The sequence below is a fragment of the Panthera pardus genome, unplaced genomic scaffold, assembly GCF_024362965.1.
Source record: "Panthera pardus isolate Hobbes unplaced genomic scaffold, ASM2436296v1 HiC_scaffold_10, whole genome shotgun sequence".
NCBI lineage: Eukaryota > Metazoa > Chordata > Mammalia > Carnivora > Felidae > Panthera > Panthera pardus.
Genome location: NW_026526655.1, coordinates 107,781,813 through 107,792,022, shown reverse-complemented (window position 1 = coordinate 107,792,022; position 10,210 = coordinate 107,781,813).

Sequence of the window (10,210 nt, the reverse complement as noted above, 5' to 3'; positions counted from 1 at the left end):
CATTTAAAGCAGAGATAATACCTACTTTCTCAAGCTGTTACAAAAAATAGAAAGGGAAAGAAAACTTCCAGATTCATTCTATGAAGCCAGCATTCCTGGCTTCCTAAGCCAGGACAGACACCCAGAAAAAAAAGAGAACTATAGGCCAATACCCTTGATGAATATGGATGCAAACATTCTTAATAAGATACTAGCAAATCGAATTCAACAGCATATAAAAAGAATTATTCACCATGATCGAGTGGGATTCATTCATGGGCTGCAGGGCTGGTTCAACATTCACAAATCAATCAATGTGATACATCACATTAATAAAAGAAAAGATAAGAATCATATGATCCTGTCAACGATGCAGAAAATGTATTTGACAAAATTCAGCATCCTTTCTTAATAAAAACCCTTGAGAAAGTTGGGATAGAAGGAACATAGAATCCATTTATGTAAAGCCCACAGCTAATATCATTCTCAATGGGGAAAAACTGAGAGCTTTCCCCCTGAGATCAGGAACACGACAGGGATGTCCACTCTCACAGCTGTTGTTTAACATAGTGTTGGAAGTTCTAGCATCAGCAATCAGACAATAAAAGGAAATCAAAGACATCAAAATGGCAAAGATGAAGTCAAGCTTTCACTTTTTGCAGAAGACATGGTATTATACATGGAAAACTCAATAGACTTCACCAAAAGTCTGCTAGAACTGATACATGAATTCAGCAAAGTCACAGGATACAAAATCAATGTACAGAAATCAGTTGCATTCTTATACACTAATGATGAAGCAACAGGAAGACAAATAAAGAAACTGATCCCATTCACAATTGCACCAAGAAGCATAAAATACCTAGGAATAAACCTAACCAAAGATGTAAAAGATCTGTATGCTGAAAACTATAGAAAGCTTATGAGGGAAATTGAAGAAGATGCATTGGAAAATGGAGAAATGGAAAAACATTCCCTGCTCATGGATTGGAAGAATAAATATTGTTAAAATGCCAATACTTCCCGGGGCGCCTGGGTGGCTCAGTCAGCTAAGCGTCCGACTTCGGCTCAGGTCATGATCTCGCAGTTCGTGAGTTCGAGCCCCGCATTGGGCTCTGTGCTGACAGTTCAGAGCCTGGAGCCTGTTTCAGATTCTGTGTCTCCCCCTCTCTCTCTGATCCTCCCCCTTTCATGTTCTGTCTCTCTCTGTCTCAAAAGTAAATAAACGTTAAAAAAAATTTTTAAAAAATGCCAATACTTCCCAAAGCAATCTATACATTCAATGCAATCCCAATCAAAACTGCACCAGCATTCTTCTCGAAGCTAGAACAAACAATCTTGAAATTTGTATGGAACCACAAAAGACCCCGAATAGCCAAAGTAATATTGAAGAAGAAGACCAAAGCAGGAGGCATCACAATCCCAGACTTTGGCCTCTACTACAAAGCTGTAATCATCAAGACAGCATGGTATTGGCACAAAAACAGACACATAGACCAATGGAATAGAATAGACACGTCAGAATTGGACCCACAAAAGTATGGCAACTAATCTTTGACCAAGCAGGAAAAAATATCCAATGGGAAAAAGACAGTCTCTTTAACAAATGGTGCGGGGAGAACTGGACAACAACATGCAGAAAAATGAAACTAGACCACTTTCTCACACCATTCACAAAAATAAACTCAAAATGGGTGAAGGACCTGAATGTGAGACAGGAAACCATCAAAACCCTAGAGGAGAAAGCAGGAAAAAGCCTCTCTGACCTCAGCCGCAGCAATTTCTTACTTGACTCATCTCCAAAGGCAAGGGAATTAAATGCAAAAATGAACTATTGGGACCTGATGAAGATAAAAAGCTTCTGCACAGCAAAGGAAACAACCAACAAAACTAAAAGGCAATAGACGGAATGGGTAAAGATATTTGCAAATGACCTATCAGACAAAGGGCTAGTACCCAAAATCTGTAAAGAATTCACCAAACTCCACACCTGAAAAACAAATAATACAGTCAAGAAATGGGCAGAAAACACGAATAGACCCTTCTCTAAAGAAGACATCCAGATGGGCAACAAGCACATGAAAAGAGGCACAACATGGCTCCTCATCAGGGAAATACAAATCAAAACCACACTGAGATACAACCTCACACCAGTCAGAGTGGCTAAAATGAACAAATCAGGAGACTATAGATGCTGGAGAGGATGTAGAGAAATCGGAACCCTCTTGCACTGTTGGTGGGAATGCAAACTGGTGCAGCTGCTCTGGAAAACAGTGTGGAGGTTCCTCAAAAAATGAAAAATAGATCTACCCTATGACCCACCAATAGCACTGCTAGGAATTTACCCAAGGGATACAGGACTGCTGATGCATAGGGGCACTTGTCCCCCAATGTTTATAGCAGCACTTTCAACGATAGCCAATTTATGGAAAGAGCCTAAATGTCCATCAACTGATGAATGGATAAAGAAATTGTGGTGTATATACACAATGGAGTATTATGTGGCAATGAGAAAGAATGAAATATGGCCCTTTGTAGCAACGTGGATGGAACTGGAGAGTGTGATGCTAAGGGAAATCAGTCATACAGAGAAAGACAGATACCATATGTTTTCACTCTTACGTGGATCCTGAGAAATTTAACAGAAGACCATGGGGGAGGGAAAGGAAAAAAAAAGTTAGAGAGGGAGAGAACCAAACCATAAGAGACTCTTAAAAACTGAGAATAAACTGAGGGTTGATGAGGAATGGGAGGGTGGGGAGGGTGGGTGATGGGCATTGAGGAGGGCACCTGTTGGGATGAGCACTGGGTGTTGTATGGAAACCAATTTGACAATAAATTTCATATTTAAAAAAAGAAACATGTTTTCATACTTTGTAGATGTTGACCACTTAATCCACCAAGGTGACCATTGACAGTTTTCTTAAAAATTTACCATTTTAGGGGTGGAGACAGCCACTTTGAATATCAAGGACTCATTTAGTTACAATAAACTCATCTAAATGTGACTTAGATAAAAATGGGAATTTAATGAGTTACTTAATTAAAAGTTCCAGGATCTTTACAGGGTCCCAAATGATGGCATCAGAAATTTCTTTTTGTTTTTTAATTTTTTTTAACATTTATTCATTTTTGAAAGGCAGAGAGAGACAGAACACGAATGGGGGGGGGGTTGAGACACAGGGAGACACAGAAACAGAAGCAGGCTCCAGGCTCCAAGCTATCAGCACAGAGCACGATGTGGTGCTTGAACTCAAGGACCACGAGATCCTGACCTGAGCCAAAGTCGGCTGCTTAACCAACTCAGCCACTCAGGTGCCTGCATCAGAAATTTCTTTATCAAAATCAATATCAGGGTGTTTAAGTGTAGTAATCAGTATTAACAGTTGGCTTCCCAAGTGATTCTGACAGAAATAGTTCAAACTTTACAGAAGTTTTCAGACCAGCCTTTGGAAACAGTTGAACTAAAAATATATATATCTAAAGCCCTTGTGTTTGTACTTGTGTTTTTATCTAGGCTGATCATGTTATCGTTGTTTTTAGACTGAAAGTGCTTTAATGTTAGTAGTGGTGTCTTATAATTCTATATATTAGGCAGTTCACAACATTGGGCACCAAAAGAGGAGCTCAGTGAATATTTGATATATTTTCCAATGTCTCCATAGCATACTGTTAAGGATAATTGAGCAAACTGATAGGCAGAGGTGTCAAAATATGGGTGCCTGGGTGGCTCAGTTTATTAAGCACCCAACTGAAGCTCAGCCCATGATCTCACGGTTCATGAGTTCGAGCCTTCCATTATGCACTGTGCTAACAGTGCAGAACCTGCTTGGATCCTCTGTCTCCCTCTCTCTTTGCCCAACCCCCCAAATAAATAAACATTAAAAATAAATTTTTATAAGTGTCAAAATAAAAAGCCACTCCTGTTTCTTTATTAGTGTGGGTCCTTCCTGGGGTTGGTGGGAGAATACACATTTCCTGAGGAGCATTTAGTGGTAATGTTCAAACTTTGAGCAATGAGTATATAGTGTCTAAGAAAAAAGATCTGATCTGTAAATGGGTGGAATTATTCTTCTTTTACATCTGTCTCCCAGTTAGTTTCACAGTTTTTCACATTTAAGTAAAAATTTCTTTCAATCATCTAAATAAAGTCTTGATAGATGTGAATTTCAAATTGAATATTGCATATAGCCTCCATTAGCACTTAAAAAATGTGTCAGCAGAACTATAGTAAGTATTTACTTCCCCCAACCCTTTTTTCCCCAGGTTTTCAGAGTACTTTCTAAGCACTAGGCTGAACACTCTGGGTTTATGAGAGGAAGATGGTGACATGGGGATTTCTTTTCTCTTGTAACTCCATAGAAATGAGTGGCATTCCAAGAATCTAATTATAACTTGAGTCTTTAGAAATGCTTTATCACTATTGTTTTGAGTGTGAAGCTATAAAATAAAGGGAGTAAACAAGGATGTATTGAGGTCATATCATGTGTCAAGCCATTCTCATAAATTATTTTGTTTAATTTAAGGAATCTGAGATCTAATATCTTTAGATACAGCTTATCTTAAGTCTTGCTGTTTATGGTCCAAATGAAACTTTTTCACAAGTTATCATTTTTTATACATTGTATTTTTATGCTTTGTCTTCTATAATAGTAAAAAAAGGGGGGAGGGAACTGATGTAGAAATTAATAATGAAAGAAATGACTCTCAACAATTATCCTAGATAATGACCCTAGATAACTGTTTTAGTATTTGGTATATATATTCTATGCACAAGATACTTGCACAATTAATACAATGTTACATGTATGATTTTCTATCCTTATAATTAACATTATGTCACCAGCATTATTTTATGCAAAATGATGCTATGTGTGCTATCAATCTACATGTCTGTCCTAACTCATGGTCAAGAACTGGTATCTAGTTGAAATTTGAAATACAACTGTCCTTTATCTTCATAACATGGAGCTGAGACAGAAATTCCAAAATATTTCTCTTGAAGTTAATACTAATTTGTATAGATGGATCTGTTGTTAAATCAATCTATCCTCTTGAATGGGGTACACAGAGAGTACAAATCTTAGAATGAAGCCATATATAGAAACCAGAGAAGAGAATCGATTAGATTACCAGTGGATCAGGGGCAGATCCTATTTTCTTTCTTCTAACCAACTATGTGACCATCTGTCATTTAAGAAAATGCTGAACTAAACATTGGATGTTTAATTCATTTAATTCCTGAGATTTTATATTGGATGATCATGATTATGATGATTTTTAAAGCATATGAGTGATATGTATTTAATATAGGAACGTGATAACATGAGATCTTTGAAATAATTTGGGGGTTGGAAGAGATTAAATTAATCTCTTATTTTCCATGCAATTGTCTACGAACTCTTTTTAATACTTTTGTAAGTTGCTTCTAATAAGATGCTTGTATTCTTTGGTACTTACTATAGTTTTCATTCCTTTTGGAACTGGAGAATTTAAAAATGATGCAGTATTTGAAAAATAAATGTTAGCAAGCACTTAGCAGATAATTCCTATCTACTTACCTACTCCACTAGGCCCGTAGGCTGTTACCTTACTTTATCATCGGGCCCTAACATTAAGCCAAATTGAAGTGCCCACTGTTTGCACTCTTGAGTTTCCTGAAAATAAGTCCTCAGCAGCTATGTGGTTCTCAGAAGCAGATCCCTCATTGACCAGTCTGCATCACCCCTACTTGGTCCCAGTTTGTCCACTGTCATGTCTCCAGAGTGCAAATTATTGGTTCTCCAGCCTGGGCTGTGACCTCTGCTTTGTCCCCTTTGGATTTGCTGTCATTCTGACCTGCCCTAGACACTTGTGTATTGCACTGGGAGTTTTTCTATTTCCCAAATGTCATGTGTCTCCTTGTCCCAGTGGAGGTTCTTCTGTGAGTATTGAGGCCTCTGGGTCCCATCCTTGCACCAGCTACCACAACCCCTCCATGAAAGATTTCGGGGAAATATTATGGATCTCCCATGTAGATTAATAAAAATAATCAATGCAAATATATTTTTTTCTAATGTCTTTGGCTAGCAGTTGGTCAGGTTCATTACTTTCCTTCTGCAGTTACACTTAAAGTCCCCTGAAATCACACAGCAGCAACTCTTTGCCTTACACAGATCATAATGTCATAACTTCCCAAATATAATCCTCCCAAGGCACAATTTGCCAGATGAAATATATCTACAGATCTTCCTGATTAATTATAAGTTTCAGTTCAGCCTCTGATGTCCTTAAGGAACTTTGATTCTGTTCTATCGAACTCTCCTCATATGGCTTATGATGAATATCCCTATTCTTCCTCAAGGTGGCCTTTTAAAGTCTCATCATATGACCTCCATGACAAGGTGACAGGGTGCAGAAGGGAGGTCACTCTGGATCTGCATGAATGCACAGCAGAGCCTGACAGACTGGCTCTTCCTCAACATCCTCCCCTACTCAGTCCAGCCCAGGGGAGGCACAAGGGAGGCATCACATATCATCTTGCCTGGACACATTTGTGATGATGAAAATAGCCAATAACATTTTCTGGACACTTGAGAATAAGTTTCCAGAAGGTGCCTCATCTCTGACATTAGAGATTTCACTTTCTTGTGGATACCGTGATCCTTGGGAACATAGCACCTCTGTCCTTGAAGCATTTTAACCACCTGCCAGCTTTGCTACAGATCCTACCAAAAGAGGTTGGGATTACCCTTCTTATGTTGTGCTTTCCACCTTGGGGACTTGGGAATTGAGAGTGGATGTTGATATGCTGCAAAAAAAGTGATCATTAGAAATGCCCCAAGACATAAATAGTTTTTTTGTTTTTTTTTTTTTAGTCATGATTGTTAAACTTGATATCTTGGACCTTTTCCAACTTGAGTAATTATATTTTGACAAGTCCAATCTCCCCATGCCTCTTTTTAAATTGAGGATTTATCTTTTCTTTTCCTCTTAAAACCCACTCAAGATGGTTTGTGTGTTTTTTTGGTTTTTTTTGTTTTGCTTTGTTTTGTTTTTTAATTTTAGCAAGGCAGATGGGACATGGTGTCCCAAGGCATCCCCACCTGATTGGTGAGGCAGTCAACATTCTGAGAAGATGGTCCGTTCTTGAGCATAGTAATGGGGCTTTGAAGGAGGAGTGGTTAAGCAAAGTTCATTTGGGTATTTTTGCCAATCGTTACCTGATGTTGGTGATGCCAACAAGAATCAAAGATTTGAGAAGAAAATGAAAATATATTTAACATGAAGAAAAAAATTGCATTATTTGCATACAGTAGACGAGCCCCAAAATGACCAGCTCTGTAATATAGCTGAACAGCGGAAATATAAACCATAACTTTTTCTCAAATGCTTATCACAGGTTACAGTTCACAGGGTAAATGGAATTAGCCTATTTGTGTGTGTCTGCCACAGTGTCAATGTAATCTCATATACATAAAGCTTTAGTAGGCCTTATAATAATACACTCTTATTTGTACTAACATTTGTTTCAGGAGATTGAATGATCTATAGATTGGCTAGATTAACTACATTATTCTCTTCCTTTTTGTTTCATTTCTACTATCAATGCCTTCTTTATAATGAACAACTTCATAATTATGATGACAATAACAATTATAACATCACCAGTTTGGCAGTTATTTTACTGTATTCTAGAACTGACCCAGAAATATTAAATATATTATCTCATTTGATCCACACAGAAACCCTCTGCAATTATCACCATTATTCTGATTCTGTATGGAGAGAAAATGAAGCTTCAAAGGGAAGATAACATACTCAAAGTTACTCAATTTCTGGGTGTTAGATCAAGATTTCAGAGTGTATCAGACTTTAACCTGTGCCCATAACTGCCATACTTCTTGCTTCTCTTCCAAAGCCAGAGGTACAGTTAGATCAGAGCTTTATAAAGCCCACAGACAAGGAAAAAAAAAAAAAAAAAAGAGCCAAGAGGATGAACTATCTGCTCATACTGGATTGGGGAGTTTAGTGAGAATGCTTGCTTGGAGCTATCACAATGCCTTTTGGAAAAGTTGCTCAAGCTTGAAAACTGTAAACTCTGATGTGTTTATTTTTATATTTATAAAATAACAAGGTTCTAGGTGACTGTCTTTATAAATTCTCAACACTCTGAAACTAGACATTCATTTTATGAGGATTCTTTGGGACGATTAATCACAGTCAAGAGGCTTAGGTACAGCCTCTGTCTAGCTTGAAAAAAAGTGGGGGGGAGTTCACTCAGAGGTCACCTTAGGAGGAGCATTTACCCCAGTTCCCCATTCTTAAGGCAGAGAATTATAGGGCAGCAACCACTCAGTGCATCTTTCATCTTTCATTGCCTTTGTGATAATTAATAAAATGGGTATTTATATATCCCATACAAAGAGTTCCTTAATTCATTATCTTCATTGGATAATAGGATCTGACACAGGACATAATGAGTGAGAAAAACTCAGATTTTTATGTTTTCAAGGAGAAAAATAATTTTTTTTTTAATTTTTAGTAAGCCATACCACATAAACCTGTGAGGAACAAAATGACTATAATGACTATGTAAGTAGATCACAAAAACACCAATAAGGAAAATAGTCAAAATACCCCTGGGGGAAATATGGCGTCCTGACCAGGAGCCTTTCCAGTAGACCATGCCTGGTTTCTCAGTACCCTATGATGCATTTCAAAGTGAGCTTCTCAATGTCACCAGTGATGTCTTTGAGAACAATACTGAGCCAGCTGGGAGCAAGTCTGCCTTACAGGCCTAGGGGGCATCAAGTCCTGTGTTACTGACACCTACCAACTTTATTTTCCTGATAACCACTCAAATTTCCAACTATTCTCATCATCAACAGATGAGAAGCCTGAGGTTCTAAGAGATTAAATGACCTTCCCGAGGTCATACAGAACAGTCAGAACCCCTTCGGTCAGGTCACCTTATCTCTATCTCGCCAAAATGTAGCATCAACAAACTGGTGGTATTCTACTTAATGAAGAGAGGCAATTGTGATCGAGCACTGCATGTGTTTTAGGAATTATACCAGCAACCACGCATGTGCATAATCTCATTTAATCTTGTAGCCAACTGGTGAGGTAAATATCACTATTGTAACTTTACGAAAACAGAAAATAAGAGGGAGAAAGAACAAACTGCCCCAAAAGACCATCCTGCTTGTGTCAGCACAAGATTTGAACCAAGATTTAGTTCTCTGCAAAGCCCAACTTGACTTTCCTAATTTCTTGAAGGAAGACATTTTATAAATGGTCCTTATTGTCATCACAAAATGTCTTTTATTGTCTTCAATGGTTAATGTTCCACAAAACATACTGATAATCCACAATGGCAGAATTTTCCCAACAATAAAATGCAATTACTTTCCTACTAAATTATTGCCTTTAGAAGATATTCTGAAGAAGGACGCTCAGAGCAATTGGGCTCACTCACTTCTGCAATTTCAAAGGAAGAATGAAATTTAATTGTTCATTAAGTCAAGAAGGATTCCAGGTAGAATAATTTCCTAATATCTCACTTCAATATATTGGGCTTCAAGCCTATCTCAGCTCTTCGAGGATTGTCAGCTTACTGCTCTGGGTAAAGGGAATGAGATGATTTCCCTCCTAATTTCCAACTTCATTTAAGTAGTGCTCATTCTGCAAAACTCTGCTGATCTCCTAAGGCTGAACCAGAAAATACAGCACGGTTGGAATTCTGCAAATGAAAGATCCATGCTAATATAAATTCTTTCAGATCTGGAAAAGCACAAAGCAGGGAAATATCACCCCATGATTTTTATGGGTTTTTTTATTTTTTATTTTTTATTTTACTTATTTGGAAATCTGCCTTTGGCTGTGAGAAGCTCCACAAATATTTACTGAGCAGTGTTTCTGTGTCAGACCCTGACACAGTATATGGAGTATATGCTGGGAGTATATGCTGGGAAACAAATAAATAAGGTGCAGTCTTATTGCACCCTCTTATAAAGCCCTCTACACACTTGTCCCATGCAAGATGTGAGGCACAGTCATGTACTTGGGTATCTCCCAAGGCTCTGCTTCAGGGACTGGGGTGTCTTCATCAAGTGCCGTCACAGCCCTGGTCCTCAAGGACACTTTGAACTTCTTGGTGGCAAAGTAGATCATTAAATACATGAAAAAAAAAACAAAACAAAACAGGACCCTCTACATACAATCTATCATTCCATGAAACTCATCCCCA